We start from the raw sequence: 27949 nt of genomic DNA on the forward strand, positions 1-27949 counted from the left end.
CAGTAGTGTATCGGGGTACAAGATAAACATACAAAAATCAGTTGGATTCCTCCACACCAACAAAAAGAACATCCAAGAGGAAATCACCAAATCAATGCCATTTACAGTAGCCCCCAAGAAGATAAAGTACTTAGGAATAAATCTTACCAGAGATGTAAAAGGCTTATTGAAAGAAAACTACAAAACACTAATGCAAGAAACCAAAAGAGACCTGCATAAGTGGGAAAACATACCTTGCTCATGGATAGGAAGACTTAACATTATAAAAATGTCTATTCTACCAAAAGTGATCTACAGATTTAATTCTGATCCAAATTCCAACGACATTTTTAATGAGCTAGAGAAACAAATCACCAACTTCATATGGAAGGGAAAGAGGCCCCGGATACGTAAAGCATTACTGAAAAAGAAGAGTAAAGTGGGAGGCCTCACTCTACGTGATTTTAGAACCTATTATATATCGCCACAGTAGTCGAAACAGCCCGGTACTGGTACAACAACAGATACATAGACCAATGGAACAGAACTGAGAATGCAGACATAAATCCATCCACATATGAGCAGTTGATATTTGACAAAGGCCCCAAAACAGTTAAATGGGGAAAAGATAGTCTGTTTAACAAACGGTGTTGGATAACTGGATATCCATCTGCAAAAAAATGAAACAAGACCCATACCTCACTCCATGCACAAAAAATAACTCAAAATGGATCAAAGACCTAAATATAAAATCTAAAATGATAAAGTTCATGGAAGAAAAATAGGGACAATGTCAGGAGCCCTGATATATGGCATAAACAGTATACAAAACATTACTAACAATGCAGAAGAAAAAGCAGATAACTGAGAGCTCCTAAAAATCAAACACTTATGCTTATCCAAAGGCTTCACCAAAAGAGTAAAAAGATTACTTACAGACTGGGAAAAAGTTCTTAGCTATGACATTTCCGATCAGCACCTGATCTCTAAAAACTGAACTTCAAAAATATCAATAACCCATTTAAAAAATGAGCATGAACAGACACTTCACTAAAGAAGACATTCAGGTAGCTAACAGATACATGAGGAAATGCTCATGATTATTAGCCATTCCAGAAATGCAAATCAAAACTACAATGAGATTCCATCTCACTCCAACAAGGCTGGCATTTTTCCAAAAAACATGAAATAATCAATGTTGGAGAGGTTATGGAGAGACTGGAAGACTTATATACTGCTGGTGGGAATGTAAAATGGTACAACCACTTTGGAAATTGATTTGACACTTCCTTAAAAAGCTAGAAATAGAACTACCATATGATCTAGCAATCCCGCTCCTTGGAATATATCCTAGAGAAAGAAGAGACTTTACACAGATAAATGCACACCCATGTTCATTGCAGCACTGTTTACAGTAGCAAAAAGATGGAAGCAACCAAAGCGCCCATCAACAGATGAATGGATAAATTAGGGTACATTTACACAATGGAATACTACGCATCGATAAAGAACAGTGATGAATCTGTGAAACATTTCATAACAGGGAGGAATCTGGAAGGCATTATGCTGAGTGAAATTAGTTGCAAAAGGACAAATATTGTATAACACCACTGTTATAAGAACTCGAAAAATATTTTAAACAGAGAAGAAAATATTGTTTGATGGTTATGGGGGGGAGGGAGAGGGGTATTCACTAATTAGATAGTAGATGAGAACTATTTAGGTGACGGGAAAGACAACACACAATACAGCACGACTGGACTGAACCAAAAGCAAAGAAGTTTCCTGAATAAACTGAATGCTTCAAAGCCAGCATAGGAGGGGCGGGGTTTTGGGGACCAAGGTTTCAGGGGACATCTAAGTCAATTGGCGTAATAAAATCTATTAAGAAAACATTTTGCATCCTACTTTGGAGAGTGGTGTCTGGGGTCTTAAATGTTAGCAAGCAGCCATCTAAGATGCATCAATTGGTCTCAACCCACCTGGATCAAAAGAGAATGAAGAACACCAAGGACAGAAGGCAATTATGAGCCCAAGAGACAGAAAGCGCCACATAAAGCAGAGACTACATCAGCCTGAGACCAGAAGAGCTAGATAATGCCCGGCTACAAACGATGACTGCCCTGACAGGGAACACAACAGAGAACCCCTGAGGGAACAAGAGAGCAGTGGGATCAGACCCCAAATTCTCATAAAAAGACCAGACTTAATGGTCTGACTGAGACTAGAAGGACCCTGGTGGTCATTGTCCCCATACCTTCTGTTGGCCCGGGATAGGAACCATTCCTAAAGCCAACTCTTCAGATAGTGATTGGACTGGACGTTGGGTTGGAGAGGGATGCTTGTGAGGAGGGAGCTTCCTGGATCAGGTGGACACTTGAGACTATGTTGGCATCTCCTGCCTGGAGGGGAGATGAGAGGGTAGAGGGGGTTAGAAGCTGACGAAATGGACAGGAAAAGAGAGTGGAGGGAGAGAGCAGGCTGTCTCATTAAGGGGTGAGCAATTGGGAGTATTAGCAAGGTGTATATAAGTTTTTGTGTGAGATACTGACTTGATTTGTAAACTTTCACTTAAAGCACAATAAAAATTAAAAAAAAAATTCTGTTAATGCACAAATCTGTTTTCTTCTGATTTAGAGATAAAGAATATCAGGGTCATCAGCTAAGGTGGGGATTTTGTGTCTCCTCCTCCACCCTTTTTCTCTGTAGCAACCACACGGCACAGGCCTTTGAAAACTCTTGAAAATGTCAGTGTTCTTGTAGCTTCAGCCTATTCAATACTGGAGTCATCCTTGACACAAAGTGCTGCTAAAGTACTTAACAACCTATCTCAAAAGATCTTTAACCGGTAGGGTTTCTTCTTCAAGTAAGTGGGAGAAGGAAGTGAGTGGTAGGGAGAGGGAACAATTCATTCTCCCCTCTCTGTATTGCCCAGCTGAGGAGGCTCAGAGATCCCAGCTTGAAAGGTCCACCTTTCAATGTCCTTATCCATGGCTGCACATTAGAATCACCAGTTTCTAGAATCAGAGATTCTGGTTTTACTGGTTGGGGTTAGGGCCCCAGCACAACTATTTTTTAAAATTCCCCAGATGATTGTAATGTTCAGTCAAGTTGGTTGATCATCGACTTAGTGCAACATCCTTCTTTTCCAGGTGAGAAAACTGTGAACCAGCTTGAAAAAATGAGTTGTCTAAACCACAGCAAGTGTAAGTGGCCAAGCAGAGACCCAATACTAGGCATTTTTCCACATCACACATGACATCCCCCATCCCAGAGCTAAGAGAGGCAACCTAATCGTGTGCTCTTCTCACTTGCATGCCCACCCCAACCTTGCCTCTTACCAAAAGGCCTCAGCTCTGTGCTGGGCCTCTTGCTGAGATCCAAGCTTTGTCTTCAGAATGTGTGTGGGGGAGAAGGTAACCTACCCTAAGTCAGACGAAGCCCTCAATGCAAGTGTACACTTGGAAGAGGAGGCTTACTGAAGTTTCCAAAAAAAATCATAGACCTGTTTTATTTTATTTTTTCACTTTGATAAGCATGAAATCACTTAGAGAGCTTGATTAAAATGAAGAGTTCCATTCATATGAAATTCTGATTCAGTGTGTCTGAGGTAGGGTCCAGGAATCTGTATTTCACAAGCACCCAGAGGAAAGCTGGCATACAACCTCCAGCTGCCTGCATTCTGTAGTGGACCTCCCTCCAGGACCGAAGTTCCTTGGGAAGGGTGACTGTCTGACTGTCTCTCACCAGCCCCACCCCACCCCACCCCACCCCACACACAGCTCCTACTACTCCATAGAAAAGATAAATCTCACCATGTGGTTGTTAGTTGCCATCGAGTTGATTCCAACTCATGGTGACCTCATGTGTGCAGAGTAGGACTGTGCTCCATAGGGTTTGCAAGGCTATGACCTTCTGAAGCAGATCATCAGAACTGTCTTCCAAAGTGCCTCTGGGTAGGTTCAGACCATCAACCTTTCGTCTTATTTGTACCACCCAAGTGCCAGCAGCTGCTTAACGTCCAGAATCAAGGCCAAGCTCCTTGCTTGATTTTGCTGAGTCTCATTCCTCCCTCCTTCTCTCTCTACCTCTTCCCTTATGTTCATCCCCCCTTTGCCCCTTCCCCTCCCTCTTTTCCTCAATCCTCTTCTCTCCCCTCCATCCTTTCTTCTCCCCTCTCATCTTTCTCTCCCTCCTCTCTGCCCCCTTCTTTTTCCTCTTTCCTTCTTCCCTCTCTCCCTTCCTTCCCTATGCTCTAGCCTGCAAGCACTGGAGATACAGCTGTCTGTCCTCAAGAAGCTCCCCTCTGGTGGAAACATCTGAGCTATAGGATCTTTGCTCTGCAAACACTCTGTCCAACATTCACAGGCTAACACCACCATCTTGGTGGTCAGGGTTGCCCACTGCCACCCTTGCTTCTAACCTACCCACAATCTCCCCTGCACGTTACCAATTTATCTACCAAAGGCTGTTTGACAATGACTTGGAAAAAATCAGAAATTTTTACCAAAATATTTTGCTGAAACTTTGGGAAGAGGTCATTTTCTTCCTAATTATTTTTTTTTCCAGGATTGTAGTGTGAGCACGCCCTTGCCTGGACTCTTTGCTGGAAGTAGTGCCTATGAACTGACAGAGCATAGTGGTCAGAAGGGTGGATTCTGGTGCTGGACTGAGGGCTTCCAACTTCAGCTCCTCCATTAGCCACCATTTACTTAACTTCTGGGAACTCCTTCTTCTGGAAAACGAGGGAAATAATAGTACCCATCACACTGAGTTGTTGAGATAGTTCAGAGATAATACAGAAAGCAATATGTGTGGTGCCTGGTTGTCAATACATATTATCATTTGTTGTCATTTTGTTCTTTTAGTGGAGTCAGATATGTCATTCAAAGAAGAGCAACCTGGGGCACTTTTATTTTTGGGGTGAAGAAGCTTCCTCTAAAACAGAGGCTGGTACAGTCCAGACAGAGGAGAGTACCGTGTGGATAAAACACTAGGAACACTCGAAATAGGAAGGGTCCCTTCCAGCTGAGTGACCTGGGAAAGCAATGTGTCAACATTTGACCCGGGCAAGATGAATTTTGATATGGGGAGACAAGAGGAAGGGTGTTCCAGATCGTGAGTTCAGGAGCAAAGGAGCAAGAAACACAGGTAAAGCATGGGCCTATATGGTGACCAGTAAATAGTTTAGGTTGCTGGAGCCAAGGGTATACAAGTGAAGAGAGAGAGGACTGGGCATGAGCAGGGTCTGTTTGCATTCAGCCTATAGCTGAGGTCACTTGAGCCTTCAGCTCCAGGACAACCTGACCTTTGACCAGAGCTATTGAAACGGCTCTGGAATTAATTTAGCTTTGATCCAAGTCTGCATTCCAGTAACTTTCCCACTAACTTAGATCCTTATCTTGGGAACTCAGCTATGCCTGTGTCTCCCTTGAATGGAGGGTTTACCTTGCTCCTGAAGGTATCACTCTCCCTCACCCAATAAAACTTGTTTTCACTTATTAGCTCCTAATATGTATCAGAAAAAGGTTCTTACGAACACTGTCACCAGTAATCCTTGCCAGAGCCCTCTGACGTTGTCTTATCACCACCTCATGGTCTACGAACAGAAACAGATTCTGAATTGAGTCATCAAAGGTTGTACAGCTGGTAGATGCTGAATCAAGAATTTGAACCCAAACCCGACTATCTCCCAAGCCTGGGCTCCCTCTTGCACATAGTTTGGTTCTGAGCCCCACGGTCCTGAAGCCAGATCCTGACCTATATGGAGAGTCTTCTGGCCTTGCACTCTTAGGGCTGGGCTCTGCCCACACCAGATTTCAAACTCCCTATTGGCCCTGAGAACCCCATTGCCAGTGGCTGGTGTGACTGTGGTCTGCTGGCTTGTACCTGTGGGCCACATTCACAACCTGCCCTTAGTTTGCTGGGCTGATCCTTCCTGGGTTCTCACATTTTATCTCTAGCTAGTGTCTGCCTCCTTCCCCAGGCCCCACTCTGCTCAGCAGTGTCCCTGATACCCCCACTGGCCTGTCTCTTATAAACAACAGTGGGCAGCCCCAAGTGATAAGTGTTTCTATTGTCACAACGACTAGGGGGGGGAAGAGAGAAGCACCTCTGATGTGTAGTGTGCAGGGGACAGGATGCTAAAAATCCTGTAACATGTGGGACAGCTGCTCATGTTGAATAGTCCCATCCTAAATGCTTCAGGTACCATTACTGCTCCCATTTCTAGCTGAGGAGACTGAAGTGAAAGGAGAATGGTGACTTCCCCAAAGCCTCATTGCTAGTGAGTGAACGAGCCATTCCTTGAGCTCCTTCTGACTATTTCTGACTATTCCCACTGTGTCCCAGAAAGAAGGGAATTGCTTCTCAACAATCCAGGCTGGTTTGAGAGCACCATGCCTCCAGGCAAAGAGATGAACAGGGCAAACTGTCAAAGCCCCATCCATCACAGTTGTTCTGGGAAAGGACAAACCTGGGACAGACACCAGCTGGGTGCAATCGATGGAAAGGTGGGAAGGATGAGAGGTTAGGAAAAGACTCATTTTCTTGGAATTGACTGAGCCCCACATTCTACTTTGTTCTGCTCCAGTACCATGAGCTGTTTTTTGCTTGTGAGAGACAGGCCTTGACAGGACAGGCAATTCCTGAAAATGTTGGGGACCCAAGAGTAAAGAGAATGCTTATGGCTCTTTTGTTTTGCTATCAGGTGGCATTTAGTTCTCTTCGCCTCTTTGACCTCAGCCTTCCAAGCACACCCAAGCCTCCTAAACGCATATCAGAATCAAACGTACAAACAGTTCGCTTATTGGAGGATGAAAGAGATGAGGGTGAGGGGAGGAAACATCTACAGGATAAACTGTGTCTATTCTTTCCTGTGTCCCAGGCTCTCACCCCATTATGAAGCTAGGTAGTACCAAGTTCATCCTGGCCTTGCAAATGGAGATTGTGATTTCTGCCATTGGGTTCATTGCAATCAGATGCCCCAGCAGCACTATGAAGCTCATTATGATAGGGTTTCCCCTGCATCGCTTGGACCTGCCTTTCAGGGAGCAAGGGACACCAAGATGCTGACATTTGTAAGCTCTTGCATCAAACACCTGTTGAGCAGTTGCTCTGTGCCAGGCAATGTGCCAGCTACTGAGGACAAAGAGATGAGGCCACTGCCCCTGCTATCCTGATACGGCCTTCCTCCTGCCCATGTGGCCCCTCCCTGGGTCAGAGGTTCTGCTGTCCTGTCAGATGAGTGGAATGACAGACAGTGTTCCTAGTCAATGTGCTCATTGTCAGCCATGACAGCAGAAACCTAGGTGGTGGCTAAGAAAACAGGGAGGAGAAGTAGAAGTGGCCTCAATAGCAATTGTGGCAGAAGAAAAGGCCAGGAGGTGTAAGTTATTTTGAGTGGTGGCAGTGGTGGTCTGTGGATTCTCCAGGAGGAAGGACTGGATGGAATTAAGTGTGTCATAAGCTGAGGCTGAGTGTGAGGGGTTTGTAAGATGGAGGTGGGTCTGTGGGGAGTGGGCATAGGGCAGAGAGAGAGCTGAAAGTCACGGAAATGCTGTCTAGCTGAGGAAGGGGTTTCTGATAACCCACAGGTCAGTGACTTGAGAGATGCCAGTTCTGGAAAGCATGTGAGTTTTGGGGAAGGATGGGAGTGGGAATATGGAACCAACGACAGGCATGTTAAAAGACATACAACAGAAGCTTTGGTCAATGAGAGGGCAGGCCTGAAAGAGTACTGCTGAAGCCTCTTTCCTGCCTTAAGCAGGACAGGATTCAAATGCCCTAGCTGGAGCTCAATATTGGTCCCTGGGTCAAAGGCCCACCCACACACCTGGTCCAAAGGCACAGACACAGAAAGAAGTGACAAGAATCTATAGGAGGTATGGGTTGCTTTATAGGGGAAGCAGCCTGTGTGAGTTAGAGAGAGCCCATAGCTGTCAGGATCCAGGGTTCCTGGGGCAGGGGGTCCTGGCTACCATGAAGGGTGTGGTCTTCTCTATTGCAGGTGTTTCCCTTTGAGGCCAGGTACTTTCCCAGTGAAGATGGCCTTCCTAGCTATACCAGCTCTGCCTCTAGCCAGCAGAATGACCTGGGGACACATCATGTCCTTGGAGGGTTCAGCAAACCCTCCCCAGCTCCAGGATCCAAGGACTGGTGAGCCCCAGCCCTGTGGTTAGCAGGCACAACAGAGGAGCCAAGATTAGAAATAATAATTTCCCATTTCACCCAGAAACATTGGGCTTCTAGGACCAGGTGGTAGTGAGCCACTGGAAAAGCAGTGCTCTTTTTCCGGTGCTCAGTATCATTGAAGCAATGGGCTTTTAAACCAGGGGGCCACGTATCTGCTATGTCTTCGCTCTGCAATGGAATATCTGTGTCATTAGAGCTTTTGTAGCCCAACAGCAGCCTTGTTTTAGAGATAAGGACACAGAGGACCAGAGAGATCAAGACCCCTGCCCAAGGTCACACAAAAAGAATCAGGCCTAGAAACCAGGTCCCTAGACTAAGAGGCCTGGGTTGACTCTACATTGCTGGAGAACACAGGCATCACTGCCTGGGTTGCTTTCTCTTGCCCTCTGGGCGTGTGGGCGGTGAGCCTGGCAGGGAGGGCAGCGTCCCAGCCTAATTAGAAGCTGTAGAGGAGCAGAGACATGGGAGACCGTGCTCGGAGATTAGTGCCCCTTCCATAGATCATATGCACGCCAAGGACATAATAAATAATCTGTCCAAAGGTTTTAAGGGTAAAAATCAGCAAACCATTAATAATGTCCCCAGCACTATACATCACAATGAAATCTTCCCATTATGCTGCTCCCTGGGCAGATTCGCATTTTCTCTGCTTTTTTGTTTCCTTTCCAGCCTCTTCTGCCTGTGACTTTGAAGCCCCTCCCCCACAGCATGCTGCTGGGGTATAAGCATGTGGGTGCTTGCTTGGCTTTCTCTTTAGGAAAGTTTTTGGATTTCTCATTGTGGTTTTAGTCAGGTGAGTGGAAGCAGCGGAAAGATGAGCAAAAGGGCTGTCGACTTCCCTTTCTTGGAACCCCACATTTCTACTTCCACTTTTCCTTCTAATGGATAAAATGGTTCTTGCAACTTCCTCCCTCCTACTGTCCAGCTTTAAGCAGGAAAAATTCTGTGTCCTCTCTCTCAGCAAGGAAGGAGATTTAATTCATTAATGCAACAGGGTCACTTTAAGTACGAAAATTGTAGATTGCTGTGGTTTCCAATTCCAGGTGCACACGCACTCAGTGGGAGGACAGCAGGGGAGGTAGCAGAGTTCAGGGCCCCTGGTTCTATGGTTTGGATGGATTGGAAAACCCAATTAGTTGCTGTTGAGTCAATTCCGATTTTGACTCCGACTCACGGCAAAGCAAGCAGTTAAATGCTTGACTGCTAACTGTAAAGGCTGGTGGTTCGAACCACCCAGAAGTGCCTTGGAAGAAAGGCATGGTGATCTTCTTCCAAAAGGCTCCATGCAGGGCATCTATTAAAAAAAAGAGGGGAAGCTGTGGTATCAAGCAAATGAAAGTCTAGAGGAAGGAATGAGGAAATTTAGGAATCCCTTGACCCAGGCTATTCACTCCTGGCCAGCACATGATTTGCAAGTGACTTAGTTTTTTGTTTTTTGTTTTTTTTTTAGCCCTAGCGATGGGTTGGTATGGGAATATGAGAAAACATGAGATGAGAACCAGGGAATTGCATTTGAGTCTTCTTTCTAGCACTGGGTTTGAGACCTCCGCTATACCACATCCCATGTTGGCCTCAGCTTCCTCAACTGCAAAATGGAGGAGTTAGAAAAGATAAGCCCTGCTGTCCCTGCAGCAGTCACATGCCATGATTCAATTAATTCTTTGGCGTTCATAAGGATTGAGGAGCTTCTAAACTTACCACAATGAAAGCGGTTTCTTGCATAAAGGATCTGCACTGAAGAGAGAATTCTATACTACCCAAGCGTAACCTTCTAGGAAGACTCCTTAAGGGACCACAGCTGTAAAGAAACTCATCTGGCAGCTTGAGGAGGTCAGTTCTAGCCTCAGCCCTTTTGTAATAAGCTGGGTGACCATAGGCAAGCTCCTTCACTCCTCTGGGTCTATTTCCTCATCTACAACAGAGTGATCGTCAAAGTCCTTTCCTTCTGAAATACTGGTTCAGTCACCTTCCCAAATCTCCTATCCTACTGACTTGAACTGAGCCAGAAGCTAAGTGCTAGTGGTTCTGTAGAACCTCTCAGGCAGTCCTGGTTTAGAGCCACGAAGCTGGAATCCATCAGCGTTTGTCTTCCTTGACCTTGGCATTCCTTTCTAGGACTTGGGGTTCTGTTGCCATCCTCCCCATTTGCAAAGTAGATAATAGGACTCCCCTAGATCAGGCCTCACAAGTGTGTGGCTCTTTACATTTCATAAAGCACAGCCATGGTTTCCTTTGGACCTCAGAACAATCTAGTGAAGAAGTAAGCCAAGGCCTATTATGCCTATTTGATGGATGAGGAAACTGACATGGAAGGGTAAACATGCAAATTGGAGAAACCCTCTCTGTAAAGGGCCTTTTGTAGAGAGATGACAGAGAACCATGTATTGAGACAGCCGAGAGCAGGTTGCTCTGAAAGCCCGGGAAGATGGATGCCTTCTGGACAGTAAATCTCTATTTTTCCTTGTGGTTTGGTGCAAACACTGTGAGCTGGCTTTCAATTGGGAATCACATTTTATAAGACAGATTCAAATTCCCCAGATCGACTCAATGGCAACGGGTTTGGTTTTTTTTTGTTTTGGTGGGTTGCATCTCAAGTTGACTCTGAAGGGGTGACATGAAGCAGAGTCCTGGACAGTCAGTAAGGAGACTGGTCTCCAGGGATCATCAAACAAGCTTTAGCCTCTCTTCCCTGACAGGTACTCCTGGAACTCCAGCATCTTTCTGAGGCTAGTAGGACTCCCAGGACCAAATCACCCATGGCACCCTGTTCCTGCAGGAAGACCTATATCTAGTAGAGGGACCACAGCAGCACCTCAGTAAATCTTGAAGGCTCAGCTGGTAGATTTCCAGGTGCTTGCCCCTTGGTCACACATTCCTTTGTACCTACAACTTGCAGTCTCTCCTTCACCCTGCTTGGGCCTACCTGCCACATTCCATTTACCAACATGATTTGGGGCAAGTTAGCAACTTCTCTAAGCCTTAGCTTACTCATTTATCAAAATTTGCCCAATACCTGCCTAAAGGTTGTAAGAAATAGTAAAGAATTAATAATTGGTTATTATAGTGAAAGTTGAACATTATTTGCCTTAAAAGTTCCTCTGGTTCAACAGGGCAGGAAGGGTGGGGGGGCAACACATTCAAACTGAAGGGGAATAAATTAGAAAAAGTCTGCACCCTGAAGAAAAGCAGGGTTTTGACAGGAGGAATTGGCAGTTGGGGTAGGGGAGGCTCCAGGGAGATGGGACCAGAAAGTCAGCAGCACAGAGGTTGAGGGAACCTAGAAGGTCAGCTTGATCAGAGCACTAGGCATGTGGAGGGAAGGAGGTGGCAAGTTGGCCTGGATGCCTACTGTGAAAGGCCCCTTCCCTCACACTGGCCTACGTTCCCTGCTGAGGCATTAATTCTGATGATAGAATGCACTTTCCTAGCCATCTGTCCTGAGAGACTCTTGTTTCCCTCAATTTCGTGTCATGGTGACAGACCCTCAGCCCCCTCTCAGACATTGACGGATGGCCCCCAAGCTGGATTTCATACATCTCCGTCTTCCTTGGAAGCTGTGACACAAGTAATTGGTGTCACCTTTGTTGATTACATGCCAAATGCTGACAAAACAGTCCATAATAGGGAGCTCCAGTGTTTTGCCCCTGATTGGGTGGGGGAGGGAACTGCCGGGAACTGACCCAGTGTGGCACACAGCCCTCTGTCTCAGGATAACCAAAGGAGTGGCAGCCGGTGCAGTTAGACCAGGGAGCAAATGCAAAAGTATCCTGGTCCCAACCTGGAGAATGTGCTAGACTCCTTCATACAGCTCAGCATTTGGGATAGTTGATTTGCCCCTAAGGTTTGTTTTAAAGCCCCTCTGGCCAATCCAGTCAATTGGTTCCTTGACATCCTGGAAATCATATGCCCTGGAGTTGGAGGGGTCCTCTAGAGGTCATCTTTCTCCCAGTTCCTGCTAGCAAAACTACTATTATTGCCCTTTATAGATGATGCATCTAAGGCCTAGTAGGTTAAATAGCTTCTTCCTACAAATATGATGGAGGTGTTGGTGAGGGGAGATGTTGGTGGAATGAGCTTAGGTGGGTAAAGCCAGATCACCTGTTTCATAATGAGGCATACCTTGAATTGAACCAAACCAGTTGCCATCAAGTCTATTCTGACTTATGGTGCCCCATATGTGTCAGAGGAGAACTGTGCTCCATAGGATTTTCAATGACTTCTTTTTCAGTAGTTTGTCAGGCCTTCCTTTCTTCTGGGTGTCTCTGAGTGGACTTGAACTTCCAACTTTTTGGTTAGCAGCTAACAACTTAACTGCTTGTGCCACCCAGGGACTCCATACCTTGCATTAAACCAAAACCAAACCCAGTGCCGTCGAGTCGATTCCGACTCATAGCGACCCTATAGGAAAGAGTAGAACTGCCCCATAGTTTCCAAGGAGTGCCTGGCAGATCCGAACTGCCAACCCTTTGGTTAGCAGCCATAGCACTTAACCACTACGCCACCAGGGTTTCCATTAGGCTAGGCTAAATTTGGCTGTGCTGAGGGCCCTTGACATTTTCTCACCTCTGAGTTTGAGGGAGGTGTGATGGCCTCCTTAGACATCTTTCACAAGACGATGGCAGCCCGTACTCCACATGGCACGGAGGCCTGTATTTGACCAGGAGAAACTCCTCCAACTATGCTACCATCCCAAAACCAAAAATCAAGCCCGTTGCCATTGAGTTGATTCTGACTCATAGCAACCCTATAGGATAGAGTACAAATGCCTCATAGGGTTTCCAAGGAGCAGCTGGTGGATTCAAACTGCCGACTTTTTGGTTACCGGCTGAACTCTTAACCATTACCTAATGAAATATCAACCAGAGAAACAGGATTGACTGAGGATTACCTGAGGGCTGTGTAAAACATCCACTTTTCTAGATATGCTAAAATCTGTCCCCACATTGAACCCAAAGAGAAGAGACCTGTATGCCTGGCCACATCACAATGGCCTCCATAGACAGGTCTTTCCTAACTTGCCCTCATGTATGGCCTTTGCCTATATGGAGAGAGGCTCTGAGAAACAGCCCTGGATGCTGCAGACTGAGTTCAAGCAAGGACGGTGTTGAGCTCTCTCCAAGAGAATTTTAGGAAAGAATTTTTTCTTTGGCTTTAATATCAGAACTAAGTGTGGAGTTTTTTGTTTTGTTTTGTTTTCTCCTCTCAGACAACCACTTGTGACGGAGTATGTTTCTCTCTCATGGTGACGACTGAATTTGTGACTCCCTACACAAGTGTATTGGGCTTCATGGTATGCACTTTTGTGAACTGCCCTCCCTCCTGGCTTAATTTTATCTTCTTTCCTTTATTCCTTGTCCCCTCAACTTTCTTCCTTATCTTAAATTTATTTTATCCTGTTATATTGTTTGCATGTAGGTGGGTGGCTTTAAATCTTTTTCAGTAGAAGGTAGGGTTTAAGATTAATAAATAGACACAGGCTAATCACCAACGGTCTGGGTTTTGTACAGGAAAGAAGCAGGTGGTCCCTTAAGGCTCAATCATTATTTTCTTGGGCCACCTCTCCTATGGTCTCAAATTCTAGCCTGGAGGATTTGATTATATATCTTACACACAATTTTTCTACCATGTGTCTGTCAGTTTGTCATACTGTGGTGGCTTGAGTGTTGCTGCGACACTGGAATCTTTGCCACTGATGTTTCAAATACTAGCAGGGTGACCTTTGGTGGACAGGTTTCAGGGGAGCTCCCAGACTAAGAAAGATGAAGAAGAAGGATCTGGCAGTCAACTGCTGAAAAAATTGGCCAGTGAAAGCCTTATGAATAGCAGCTGAACTTTGTCTGATATAGTGCCAAAAGATGAGCCCCTCAGGTTGAAAGTCACTCAAAATATGACTGAGGAAGAGCTGCCTGCTCAAAGTAGAGTCAACCTTAATGATGTGGATGGAGTCAAGCTTTCGGGACCTTCATCTGCTGATGTGGCATGACTCAAAATGAGAAGAAACAACCGTAAGAATCCGTTAGTAATCGAAACGTGGGATGTACAAAGTATGAATCAAGGAAAATTAGAAGTTGTCAAAAATAAAGCAGAACAGTATCCCAGGCATTAGTGAGCTGAAATGGACTGGCTTTGGCCATTTTGAATCAGACGCTCATATAGTCCACTATGCCAGGAATGACAAATTGAAGAGGAATGGTGTCACATTCATCATCAAAAAGAACATTTCAAAGTCTATCCTGAAGTACAACACTATCAGTGATAGGATAATATCCATACGCCTCCAAGAAAGATCAGTTAATGCAACTATTATTCAAATTTATCCACCAACCACTGGAGCCAAAGATGAAGAAACTGAAAAATTTTACCAACTTCTGCAGTCTGAAATTGATCAAACATGCAATCAAGATGCATTGATAATTACTGGCCATTGTAATTTGAAAGTTGGAGACAAAGAAGAAGGATTGGTAGTTGGAAAATATGGCCTTGGTGATAGAAACAATGCTGTAGAATGCATGATAGAATTTTGCAAGACCAGTGACTCATTCACTGCAAAAAATTTTTTCAACAACATAAATGGTGACTATACATGTGGACCTCACTAGATGGAATACAAAGGAATCAAATCGGCTACATCTGTGGAAAGAGACAATGGAAAAGCTCAATATCATCAGTCAGAACAAGGCCAGGGGATGATTGCAGAACAGGCTATTAATTGCTCATATGCAAGTTCAAGTCAAAACTGAAGAAAGTTAGAACAAGTCCATGAAAGCCAAAGTACAACCTCGAGTGTATCCCACCTGAATTTAGAGACCATGTCAAGAATAGATTTGATGTGTTGAACACTAATGACCAAAGAAGAGCAGACAAGTTGTGGAATGACATCAAGGACACCATACATGAAGAAAGCAAGAGGACATTAAAAAGACAGGAAAGAAAGAAAAGACCAAAATGGATGTCAGAAGAGACTCTGAAAGTTGCTCTTGAATGCACAGTAGTTAAAGAATATCTCAAAATGCAGCTTGAGAAGAACAAAGTAAAGTGTTATGATGAAATGTGTAAAGACCTGAAAGAGCTGAAGAAAAAATTCTTGCCTCAGGTTGCAATATTGACGGATTCTACGTGGAAAATACTAAACAATGCAGGAAGCATCAAAAGAAGATGGAAGGAATACACAGAGTCACTGTACCAAAAAGAATTGGCCGACATTCAAACATTTCAGGAGGCAGCATATGATCAAGAGCCAATGGTACTGAAGGAAGAAGTCCAAGCTGCACTGAAGGCATTGGTGAAAAATCAGGCTCCAGGGATTGGTGGAATACCAATTGAGATATTTCAACAAATGGATGCAGCACTGGAAGTGCTCACTCGTCTATGCCAAGAAATTTGGAAGGCAGTTACCTGGCCAAACTGACTGGAAGAGATCTATATTTTATCCATTCCAAAGAAAGGTGATCCAACAGAATGCAGAAATTATTGGACAATATCATTAATATCACACACAAGTAAAATTTTGCTGAAGATCATTAAAAAGCGGTTACAGCAGTACATTGACAGGGAACTGCCAGAAATTCAGACCTGATTCAGGAGAGGACATGGAACAAGAGATCTCATTGCCGATGTCAGATGGATCATGGTTGAAAGCACAGAATACCAGAAAGATGTTTACCTGTGTTTTATTGACTATGCAAAGGCATTGGATTGTGTGGATCATAACAAATTATGGAGAACATTGCGAAGAATGGTAATTCCAGAACACTTAATTGTGCTCATGAGGGACTTGTACTTAGACCTAGAGGCAGTCATTTGAACTGAACAAGGAGATACTGTGTGGTTTAAAATTAGGAAATATGTGTGTCCGGGTTGTATCCGTTCACCACGCTTATTCAATCTGTATACTGATCAAATAACCCGAGAAGCTGGACTATATGAAGACTATATTAAGAAGAATATATATGACTATATGAAGAAGAATCAGGATTGGAGGAAGGCTCATTAACAACCTGTGATATACAGATGACACAACTTTGCTTGCTGAAAGTGAAGAGAGCTTGAAGCATTTACTGAGGAAGATCAAAGATCACAGCCTTCAGGATGGATTACAGCCCAACACAAAGAAAACAAAAATCCTCACAATTGGACTAATAAGCAACATCACGATAAATGGGAAAAACACTGACGTTGTCACGGATTTCATTTTAATCCGATCCACAATGAACACCCACGGAAGTAACCCACTAATCCACTGCCGTCGACCCATGGAAGTAGCAGTCAAGAAATCAAACAACACATTGCATGAGGCAAATCTGATGCAAGACCTCTTTAAAAGTGTTCAAAAGCAAAGATGTCACTTTAAGGACTAAGGTGTGCTTGACCCAAACCATGGTGTTTTCAATCGCCTCCGAAGAAGAATTGACAACTACGAATTACGGTGTCAGCGAAGAATACTGAATATGCCATGGACTACCAGAAGAATGAACAAAGCTGTCTTGGAAGAAGTACAGCCAGAACGCTCATTAGAGGCAAGGATGGTAAGACTTCATCTCACATACTTTGAACATGTTATCAGGAGGGACCAGTCCCTGGAGAAGGATATCATGCTTGGGTCATTGAAAAAGAAGAAGACCCTTGATCCTCGATGAGATGGATCGAGACCGTGGCTGCAACAATGGGCACAAGCATAACAAGGATTATGAGGATGGCACAGGACTGGGAAGTATTCTGTTCTGTTGTACATATGGTCGCTATGAGCCGGAACTGAGTTAACTGCACATACACAGCAACATACACAATTATTAAATATCTACTCTGTGCTATAAGCCATGAACAAAATGGCCTGAGCACTGATGAAATCTCAGTGGCTGTTCCTGTCCAAGAGCAAAGGCAGCTTCTTTTGGGTGCCACTTTGCACCTACAGGGCACTCAGCCATTGGAACAACCTGCTGTAATGTCTGGCCAAGCCCCAAGATATTTTGTCTCCCTGCTGCCCTGATTGGCTGCTCTTCTTGAATCATTGGCAGGCCACCTGGGTGTTTTGGGTGGTATTTAAGAGCCCCTCCTGCTACGCTTCAGATAGGTGGAGAAGCGTTAAGTTAGAGGTCTCTGGGCCTCCAGGGGTCAGAGCTGTGGCCATCCTGGAATCAGCTCTCCTTGGTCCATATGTGTGACTCTTGCCCTCCTGCCATGGAAGGCTGGAAGGGACCTTCTTTGTTAACAATTCTCTGTCTACACCTCTCAGAGTGTATACACACTTATTAAATACCTACTGTGGGCCAGGAGCCAAAAACAAAATGGCAGCAGCACTGATGAAATGTCAGTGACCACATCTCTGTCTGCACCTCCTAGAACAGGGGGTGTCTCTTGGAGGCTGGAGCTATGCTGAGGCTGCCCCTGAGGAGTGGTGTTTGCCCTTACAGTGTTCCTTCTGTAGGGAGTGGATCCTAAACTCCCAAATGCCCGCCAGAGAGCAGTCTCTGGCCTGGTCCCTGGGACCTGCAAATCCTTGTAGATCTGGCCAGGCCTGGGAGAGTTCCTGCAGCCGGCTCATTGTCCCACTTCTTTGCCACTTTTCCTCTGCTGCATTGTTCCCCTTATCAGCATCCTACACACTGCAGCGGCTGCACAGGAAAGTGTTGCTGCTGCTGCCGAGGCCTGATGGGGCCCAGGTGTCCTGCTGGAAGGGACTGCCTGAACAATTGGGTCAGTGGCAGGGCTGCCAGAATCCACAGGCCTGGCAGTCTGCTGATGTGATGGAGTACACTGGTACATGGCCTGTGCTCTCTTTGAGGTATCCTGGTTCTTAGTGCTTACGGGGAGGATGCAGGAGACTGGGCTCTGGGCCCAGGTCCCTTGCTTACTAGTCTGTGATAAGATATTGGGAGGCTCACTCAATCTCTCCATGAAGGGAGATGTCCTGCATAAGTTAGAATCTCTGTGTCTTGATGCCCTTATCTGTTAAGCATAGGCTTGTCTGCTTCATTGAAAGGACCAAATAAGGCCAAGGAAATGAATGTACTTTGTAGACTGTCATGTATCAGACAAGTGGAAGAGGATTAAGGCTGCTGGGCGGGAGTGGCCCACTTATGGTTGCGAAGGGCACACCTAACCCGTGGTTCCTGGGCCTTTACGATATGAGGGGTTTAGATTAGAGCAGGCCTAATAAAGCAGCTCCTATCCAAAGATTTTGGGGAGAAGGAGCTGGGAAAAGGGGAAATGAAACCCTATTTCTGGTCTGCACTTGTCTAGAATATTCTAGGAGTCTCGAGGAGAGCCAGTTGTATATAAAAAAAAGTTGTATAGATTTAGCAAATAAAAATAGGGCACATAGTTAATTATTTAAAAATACGTATGCCCCATATGATACTTGGGATATACCAGTACCAGTTGCCATCAAGTCGATTCGGGCTCATAGCTGATCCTGTGTGTGTCAGACTAGAACTGCGTTCCATTGCATTTTCAGTGGCTGATTTTTTGGAAGCAGATCACTAGGCCTGTCTTACAAGGCACTTCTAGGTGGACTCAAACCGCCAACCTTTAGGCTAGCGGTCGAGCACATTAACTGTGTGGGCTACCCAGGAACTCCACTTGGGATATACTTACACTAAAAAACTATTCTTTGCTTACCCGAAATTAAAATTTGTCCGAGTGTCCGGCAGTCATCATCCGAGTCATCTGGCAACCCTACGTAAGACCTTTTTTGGGGGGCCCAGAATGCTGCAGGGAGGTCTTTAGGATGTTCAGATCTCTGTCATTCCCTAGGGTTTCTCAGGGGCACCCTGACCAGACTCCTCCAGAGTAGGCCAACGGGCTGGGGTGGTTCTCCAGAGTGCAGGGAATGCGCCAAGTCTGAGACAACCAGAGCAGCCCAGGCCACAAGTTCTGGGTCCAGGGGTCTTTGCTGCCTCCTTAGGTGGGGTTACCTCCTCAGGGGATGTTGGTGCCTAAGGGGAAGTCTGCAGGATGGCCGGGTAAACTGGTTATACCTAGGAAAGAAAGCTATCTTGGGAGCGTCTGTATTCCTACAGGTGGTATGTGTTGCCCTCTGCTGGCAAAAGCAAGTATGACAGGATTTTTCATTCAGTGATCTTCACTGGAAGAATTACTAGATAATTTAAGGCACATATTCAACTCGTCTTCAGTGTGGGGAGAACCTGAACTGCAGCTTTTCTGTGAAGCACAATTCACCTTAATGAATCCTTGTTGCTGAAAAAAAACATTTCTTTTACTCTAGCCAAGCAGGTGCTCAGAGAAAACAAAATAGAAAATTCACTAATTTTGTCTCTCAGAAGGAGTGAGCTTGGAACCTTCCTCTGGAGAAGAACATCATGCTTGGTAAAGTAGAAGGTCATCGGAAAGGAGGAAAAGGAGGAAGACCCCAAACAAGATGTATTGACACAGTGACTGAAACAATGGGTTCAAACATAGTAAGGATGGCACAGGACCAGGCAGTGTTTTGTTCAATTATATTGCTGTGTGTCAGAACCGACTTGACTGCACCTAAACACAAGAGACAAAAAAGCACATGACAGTCTGTGAGGTAATGTTACTCATTGTCATTAATAGCAGTGGGAGCTCCAGGACAGGATGACCAAGCGGAGGGACTAACTCCTCTTGACCTAGATCGCCAGGGCAGGGTGTCATTATTCTGCTTGCGTACCACGAACTCAACTCTAAAGTCACTGCCTTATGTATTTCGCTGTTTTCTGTTTTGTCTATTGACCTGGATAATTAGATGTGTCCTGTGGTTTCCTTCTACTTTAGCCCGAGAGAACTCCAAATGACAAATAACCTCAAGACAAAGTTCTTTATACTCAACAGGTCAATAGCACTATCCCTACAAATTATAGTAAATGGAGTATGATTACAGAGGTCTATTAACTCTGGTCAATGAATAGTTTCACTCTGTGTACTGAATACAGGAAATAGGAGATACTTTTTCACCATCAAGATATTTATAATCTGAATGGTACAGTGACATCATTCTAATATATATATAGCTACAAGGAAATGCTATGAACAAGGCAGATCCAGGTTTTGTGGGGGCCTCCAAATTTTGGGGGCCTCTTAAAGAAAAAGAATGCAAGATTGTGAATGTACAGTTAGGCACAAAAGTGAATATTTGTTTGGAAAGAGAAACTGAATCACAATAAATAACATATTTTTTAAAGCTGAAAAATTCCACCAGTATCACGAAAACAAAAAAATAATCCAGCCAAGTTTCGGGCTCCATGTATTTCAAATCTTGTTTCTTCTCTACTTGGTACATACTTCCACTGCTGGGAGTGCTAAGACCTGTTCCCACTGAGGTACGACTTCTGGCCTTCCACCTGCATCTCATGGTGAGTCAGCACAGTGGGCCTCAGGGGTGTGCCTGGAAAATATTTCTACACCAGGACAGTTAGCCTGGAAACCATCTCTATACAGAAGTGACTGAAGTACATAGATATCCCCCACTAAAGCCAGGTTAAGAAATGTTCAACTAAACATTCCTTTAGCCGGACCCCAAAAATGCCCTTTGCTATCCAGCACCACTGGACAGTAAGGCAAGTATTAAACAAACAAAAACTAACCCAGTTACCATCGAGTCAATTCCAACTCATCGAAACCCAATGTGTCCAGAGGGTTTTTGTGGCTGTGGCCTTTGGAAGCAGATCATCAGACCTTCTTTCGACATGCCTTTGTGTTCAAACCACCAACATTTTGGTTAGTAGCCATATGTTTATCCATTTACAACACCCAGAGACACACCATGGCAGGTATAACCCATTGCTGTAGAGTCAATTCCAACTCACAGCAACCCTATAGGACAGAGCAGAACTGCCCGTAAGGTTTCAAAGGGTGTAATCTTTATGGAAGCAGGGTGCCACATATTTCTCCTGAAGAGTGGCTGGTGGGTTTGAACCTCTGACCTTTAAGTTAGCAGCTGAGCACTTAACCATTGCACCACCAGGCTTGCTCCATGGTATAATGGAGTGGAAATCAGAGTAAAAAGAACAACAGTCTTAACCAGTTTATGCTTAAAATATCTCACTTTTGCAAATTTCACAAAAACATGATTATGTGATACTTTGCTAAGACCATTTAGCTAGCAATCAAGGACCCTGAGACTTAACTCGCATTAGCTTCAAGATAAACCTCCCTCTGCATATAGACCAAGCCCATATCTCAGAAAATGTCATCTACGTGATTAATCTTAACATTAACAACCAAAGTCTGGCTAAATTTCTAGAATTACACTGTGGATATCTGGTTATTTCCAGTGTTTTATGTATTTTGGGGGCATTTTTTTCTGAGAAGCATAGTCCTATAAGCGTGATTCTGAGTTTCTGCATGTGTTTTATGGAAACCAGGCTCCTTACTTGCAAACCCAGTAATCGAATGCACTTTATCAACTCTTTCTAAGATTTAGCTTCATCTTGAACTCTCTCAGGCAATGCCAAATTTAATCTGTCAATGTTCAAATTAGGCTGAATTTGTACTGTCCCAACCCTACTCTGTCCCCCTCTCCAGAGATGCCTAAGTACAGAGATGTTAACATGATGGTAAATGGCAGGTAAACAAGAATAATAGAGGGAAGGTATCTTGGGGAAGTAATTTGATCTGCTGTAACATGAACACAAGGTTCAAAGTCAGTGGAACAGAACGAGAGGAAATATAACACAATAGATGCAGGTTGGTATAAGAATTTCTTGACGGGGGGGGGTGGGGGTGGAGGTAGAGGTGGGGATTGCTACAACGGGACTGAGTTCCTGAGTAAGGCAGTAGAGCTCGTTGTGAACTTACAACCTTCTCATCTATTCAGCTGGTTTGGACATGAATTTAAGAAGAGAGGAGGACCAGTTAGAGGACTACTCTCAGGGCATCAGAATTCGTTCTCTTGGCCTGTGTTCATGCTTGGATTTTAGGTAAACAGTGCCCTCTACTGCCAACCAGTTCACATGACAGCTTTCCTATGGGGACTTTCTGCAAGGAATTCCCAACCCAACACCCAGTGCCGTCGAAAGGAGAGTATAAAAACAAAAAAACAGTTGCCTGTCCAGCGGACTTTGACTCATGGCAGCGCTGTGTGTGTCAGAGTAGAACTGTGCTCCGTAGGATGGACAATGGTTAATTTTTCAGAAGTAGATCACCAGGCTATTTAGATCACCAGGCCTGTCTTCTGAGGCATCTGTGCGTGGACTCAAACCTCCAACCTTTCGGTTAGCAACTGAGCACGTTAATCATTTCACTACCCAGGGACTCCACCCAAGGACTAGGAGAATGAAACAAGGCAGAAATGATGGCTTGATCCATATAAGACACCAAGTCCCTCCAACCAAAACAGAGGCTTTTGTCTCAACAATATATTTAGATTCAAATGTCAGTTTGAGGTTGGACTGCATGGCCCTTAGAGCTCTGTTGGCACCAAATCAGAAAGATCAACCCATTGCTGTTGAGTCAATTCTGACTCATATCCACCCAATAGGACAGAGTGGAACTGCCCCCGTAGGGTTTCCAAGGCGCAGCTGATGGATTTGAACTGCTGAACTTCTGGTTAGCAGCTGAGATTTTAACCACTGAACCACCAGGGCTCCACTGGCACAAAGATACAATAATATTCAAATTTGATTGGGTAATTTTTTAAAACACTTTTCCTGTTTGGATCCAGTGGATTAGCTTGTGTATTTCATCAGGTAAATTCTTTGCAATCAGGATGGAAGACTTTGTGAATTCAGAGCTTATTCTAAGAATAGAGAGTTAAACACTTCTATCTTCCTAGCACCTCCAACTTTACTTCATTGAAGAGAAGGTCAGGACCATTGACTTTAGTACTTTAGGTAACTCGGACTATTTCCCCAGGAAATCTGAATCTTACTTCTGGTATTATTTTGGGGCTACCATGTACTTGGTGGTCTGAAATAACCCAGGGTTAGTCGTTTGAGACAAAAGTCCTGAGTCCACATCCTCCTAGTTGCTTGGATTTCTGGGTTGCATATAGCTGCCATTCCCTTCCCATCTGGGATTTTGAGGGGCGAAAACTCACTCTCATGTTTGCTGCTCACTGTAGGTTGGGGGAACAGGCCAGCCTCCCCCTGATGCTCAGCCAATAACTATCTGTTTGACCCCAGACATAATGCTTAACCTTCTGGTCCTCATTCTCTCCTGTAAAGTGAAGGAGCAGATTAGACTAGATATCTAAAATACCTTCCAGGTCCACCCTTCTGAGATCTGACAAATCTCACTTCTTTTTCCCTCAAGCTTCCTCTGGGCTCTTTCCGGAAGACCAATTGCAGTTTCACTGCACAGTGGAGAAGAGACCCCAGTGGTGCTGTTTTAGAGGCAGGTAGACCCTGAGATACAACAAGAATACTCTTTAGAAGTGAGGATGGCAAGACTTCGGCTAGCTTACTTTGGACACATCATCAGGAAAGACCAATGACTATAAAGCGACAGCATGGTTGGTAAAGTAGAGGGTGAGTGAAAATTAGGAAAACTCTCAATGAGATGGATTGACACAGTGGCCACAACAATGGACTGAAGCCTACCAATGATCATGAAGATGGCATAGAACTGGCCAATGTTTTGGTTTGCTAGACATAAAGCCATGAGTCAGAGTGGATTCTACAGCAACTGTTAACAAGAAGCCTCTGAGACTCTGGGCACTGACTTATCTTCTCTGCAGTCCATGCATTAACATCTGAATATGGTGTTTACCCCTTCCTAGCATGAGAATACATGATATTAAGGAAAGCCAAGGGATGTTATACGCACACCCATTTAATCATCAAGGATGATCTGACAAGTGGTCTCACTGCCTAACTGGTTACATCAAGCAAAACGTCTAAACCCATTTGAGTTCATAATATTTTCAAGGTTTAAAAATAATGAATGGAGAGACCCTACCCCAAGGGATCCAGGTTCGTTTTCCATCTAGAATCACATCTCAAGGGACTGCAAGCTCATAAGTGTCCTTTAGAGTTCAAGTTTGCAGGCACATTGGACAGTTGCCTCCAGGCTCCTGCCCCCCAGAAACTCTCAGCCCAGCTCTAACCACCTGCCCTCAGACATGCCAAGCCTCCATTCTGCGGGAGGTAGATCTCCAAAGAACTCTCAGACTCATCCAACTGTGCTCCAACTGATTTCTTCTCTAAGCTCCTCAGCAGCTGAGGATGGGAGGGGAGAGCCCGATAAAAGGTATCTTTGGTATTTTTTTTAGTCAGTTGCCTAGAGGGGTTCTTGAAAACTCCCACAGGCAAGGGAACCACCCCAGAAGATAACAAATAATAGCGACAGACAGAAACTGGGGTTAATGGTTCCCTTTTGATCTTCTATTTCCTCCGTAGAAGTCCTGGCACCTGGGTTCAACATTGCCTGGAGTGTTTTTTTTTTCTGCTGTTTGACTGTGCCTCAGTATGAAAACAAAGACTGCAACTTGCTTTTGACTTCACGGAAACCTGAGGAGGACCAGGAGGAAACTCTAGAAACAGGGTCCTGCCTCCCCCACTACTCCCAACTTTAGTAGGTTCATGGCAGTGGAATCTTGGCACCCTAATGTATGCTGAGGTTCAAGTGCAGAGCCTGGAAAGTGAAAAGCCAGGATTAATATCCTGTTAAATCCACAGGTATGCACACACACACACACACACACGCACACATGCTCACTCCTCTTCTGGCTGTAAATACAGGATTCCGCCTGTAAAAGAAACAATAAGAACTGGATTCAATGAGGCTCCCCCCGAAATGGAGTGTTTAGGGTTTTGTTGGGATTCTATTGTATAGACTGGAGTTTCTTAATACAGTAAGACAGCGAGTGGCTTCCTGTTATGGAAACACTCAAACCCTGACATTCAGAAAGTCAATCTGGATAAACAACCAAGATAGTGATCAGCCTTATAATCAGCACAATAGCCAAAATGGGATTGCTTGGAGAAAACGGGCTGGCAAAGACCCAAGCAATTCAGATGAATACAAACCATCTCCTGGTTAACAATCCCCATTCAGCTTGCTCCTGGGCCTGTGCACACCACCCTGTACACTGTGTCCAGGAGTGTGCATGTACAGATTCCAGTGCTACTTGTAATCCCATTCGCTGAGAGTTTTTCACCAGCCAGGTTTCTGGCTCTCTGGCTGACCTTCTGAAGGCCCACCTGGGGCACTGTACCAGGAAAAATATCCTCTAACTTTGTTAGCGCTGAGGTTGGTGTTGAGCTCCAGACCCTGTCGCTTAGGAGGGTGAGCTCAGCATCCAAGCCAATTCCTCGCCTGAAAAGGAACATCCTAATACTCATAATGTGCTCAGATTATTCTGCTTTCTGTTTCCTCCTAGGGCTGTACACATGGTTATGCCTTTGGATTACAGAAGGGGTAGCAGAAATATCTTTATTTTATAAATCTGAGCACTGGGCTCAATCATTTGCTAGTTGCAAGACTTGATGTAATGAGTGAGGCCGACCCATTTGCTGCTTCCAAATCACTCTGTTTATCACTGAGATGACTCTGGCTCCCCATCAGCTCTTACTCAACACATATCCACCTATGTTACCTGCTCTGGGCATCGAATTGACAAGAGGATGACTCAAACCCTCTAACTAGGTAGGATGGGTTATCACCCATGCGTTCTCTTTTGGAGGGCCATAGAAGACCTTCCTGACCACCAAATCTTTCACTTATCTGCCAAGCTCTATATGAAAAAATGTGCTCATCATTTGACTTACCTATCTGGGTTAAACGAAAAGCTGGTGTCCACTGTGAGTGGAGGCATGGTGTCGGGAGAGCCCCTGATGGAATGAATATAAGACCCAGAGAGAGATCTAGGACACCAGCAGCCATAATGGCTTTCTCCCAGGTCTAAATTTACTAGTTTGTTTGGGAAGAGAGAGCATGTCAGGCAAGCCTGGGCGGTCAGAGTGTGGTGTGGGGTACTGCCAGGGCCTGGAAAGGACATTCCAGGGTCAGGAGGGACAGAGAAGTCTATGCTGGGATGATGGAAACTCTTGAAATTATTCACTGGGACAGAGGACAAAAGCCACGTAATAAATACCCGATTTTACACAAATAATGCACTCCTTCTAAAAAAAAAAAAAAAACTTTTTTTTTCTTTTCTATATTTGTTTGACAACTATGCCCTCTCCCAGGGAGGTATTTTCATGGGAGTGTTATGCTAATTTTTTTAGGGTAGGGTTGGCAAACAAACATACAAGGCTTGAATTATTTGCATAAGAATACAGTAGTTTTTGTTTGCCTGTAGCATTAAATTCTGAGATCTAAGAACAAAGGGGTTGCAATAAATTTTGAGTTTTCTAAGGGCATGAATTTACTTTTCAGAGCTATCAAGGATCTTAGAGATCAGCCTAGAAGAAAAACTGGGGCTCAGAGAGAGAGAGTGGGACTTGATCAAGTCTGCAGAGCAAGTTAATAGAAGGGCTGGAGTGACAATCCAAGCCTTCTAACTCCCAGTCTAGATTTCTTCCTACCACACCTCACTGCTTCTATCCCACCACCACTGCCATAGTGATAATAGATGCCCTGTGAACCATGAGACTTTCCAGTCCCAGAGAGAGGCCTTGCTTGTGGAATATCTGCATCCAGCATTTTCCAAATCGCCCTGACTCCTCAAGTGCTTATAACACAAGGCCAGATTCCCTTGGCCCCTTGAGGTAGCAGTCTCAGCCTCTAAGTAGGAAGAAGTGGAGTCCAGCTCTTGATCCCCCTGCAGATCCCAGCCCAATAATGCGAGCCTTACCTACACCACGAGGAACCAATGCTCTGCTATCACACTTCATTCTGCAGCGCTGACTTCTCTGCCCACAATCCAAAACCAAACTCGTAGCCATCAAGTCTATGCTGACTCATGGTGGCCCCATGTGGCGGAGTAGAACTTCCCCATAGGGTTTCCAAGGCTGTAATCTTTACAGAAGCAGACTGCCACATCTTTGTTCCTTTGAGCAGTTGGTGGGTTCAGTACATAAAGCACTTTCACATCCATATCTCATTCAGTCTTGACAGCTTCCTTGTGTTCACAGTATCATGATCCCATTTCACAAATGATGAAAACGAATGCCCGTGGGGATAAATCTAAAGCCGTGTGCTTAGTGAATCATGTCGTCAGAATTCAGTCAGGCCCTCTGACTCCAAGTCCAGTGCTTGTTTCACAACATCTCTCCAAACCTAAACTCTAGAAAGTCCCCGTTTAAACACCACGTGGCATCCAATGACAGGAGGGATGAGAAGGGAATGAGGTAGTGTTTATTATGTTTGCCTATTCCAGGCACAAGACCAGGATTTGATTCCGGGCTAATGCACCTCATGCACAGCCACCACCTGTCTGAAAGTGGAGATTTGCATGCTGCTGAACAGGTTTCAGCAGAGTTTCCAGGCTAAGAAAGACTAGGAAGAAAGGCCTTGCTACCTATGTAAGAAAATCAGTCAACGAAAACCCTATGGATCACAATGGTCCTATCAGCAACTGATCATGGGGCTGGCACAGGACCTGGCAATGCTTTGTTCTGTTGTGCACGGGGTTAATGGCAGCTAACAACAACATATTCATTACAACTGGCTAACTTATACTTACTTTAAATACTGTTGCTCAACTGCCGTGGGTTCAGACTGAAACCTGTGATCTAGTAATCTGAAATTCATGAGTTAAAAAAAAAAAAAAAAAAAAAAGCTTGCACCATTCAGGTTCCCAACCAAGGTGAATTTAGCATGGCCTGCTATAGTCCACATTTCTTCATGGTGGAGAAGTTAACTGCCTTCGATTATATAGAATAATAAAGATGTGTCCTGAGCGGTGAGTTGGAAT

General features: G+C 44.7%; 1 long non-coding RNA gene across 1 annotated transcript; it reads right to left on the minus strand.

The window, feature by feature from the left end:
• Positions 1-596: 596 nt before the first annotated feature.
• LOC135228243 (uncharacterized) lies at positions 597-27737 on the minus strand. The gene is made up of 2 exons (XR_010318624.1): positions 26888-27737; positions 597-2381 (listed from the first exon to the last, which is right to left on the minus strand). It is a non-coding gene; the product is annotated as an uncharacterized LOC135228243 (long non-coding RNA).
• Between the last annotated feature and the right edge of the window lie 212 nt (positions 27738-27949).

Source organism: Loxodonta africana, chromosome 19, assembly GCF_030014295.1.
Source record: "Loxodonta africana isolate mLoxAfr1 chromosome 19, mLoxAfr1.hap2, whole genome shotgun sequence".
In the NCBI taxonomy this organism is placed as follows: domain Eukaryota; kingdom Metazoa; phylum Chordata; class Mammalia; order Proboscidea; family Elephantidae; genus Loxodonta; species Loxodonta africana.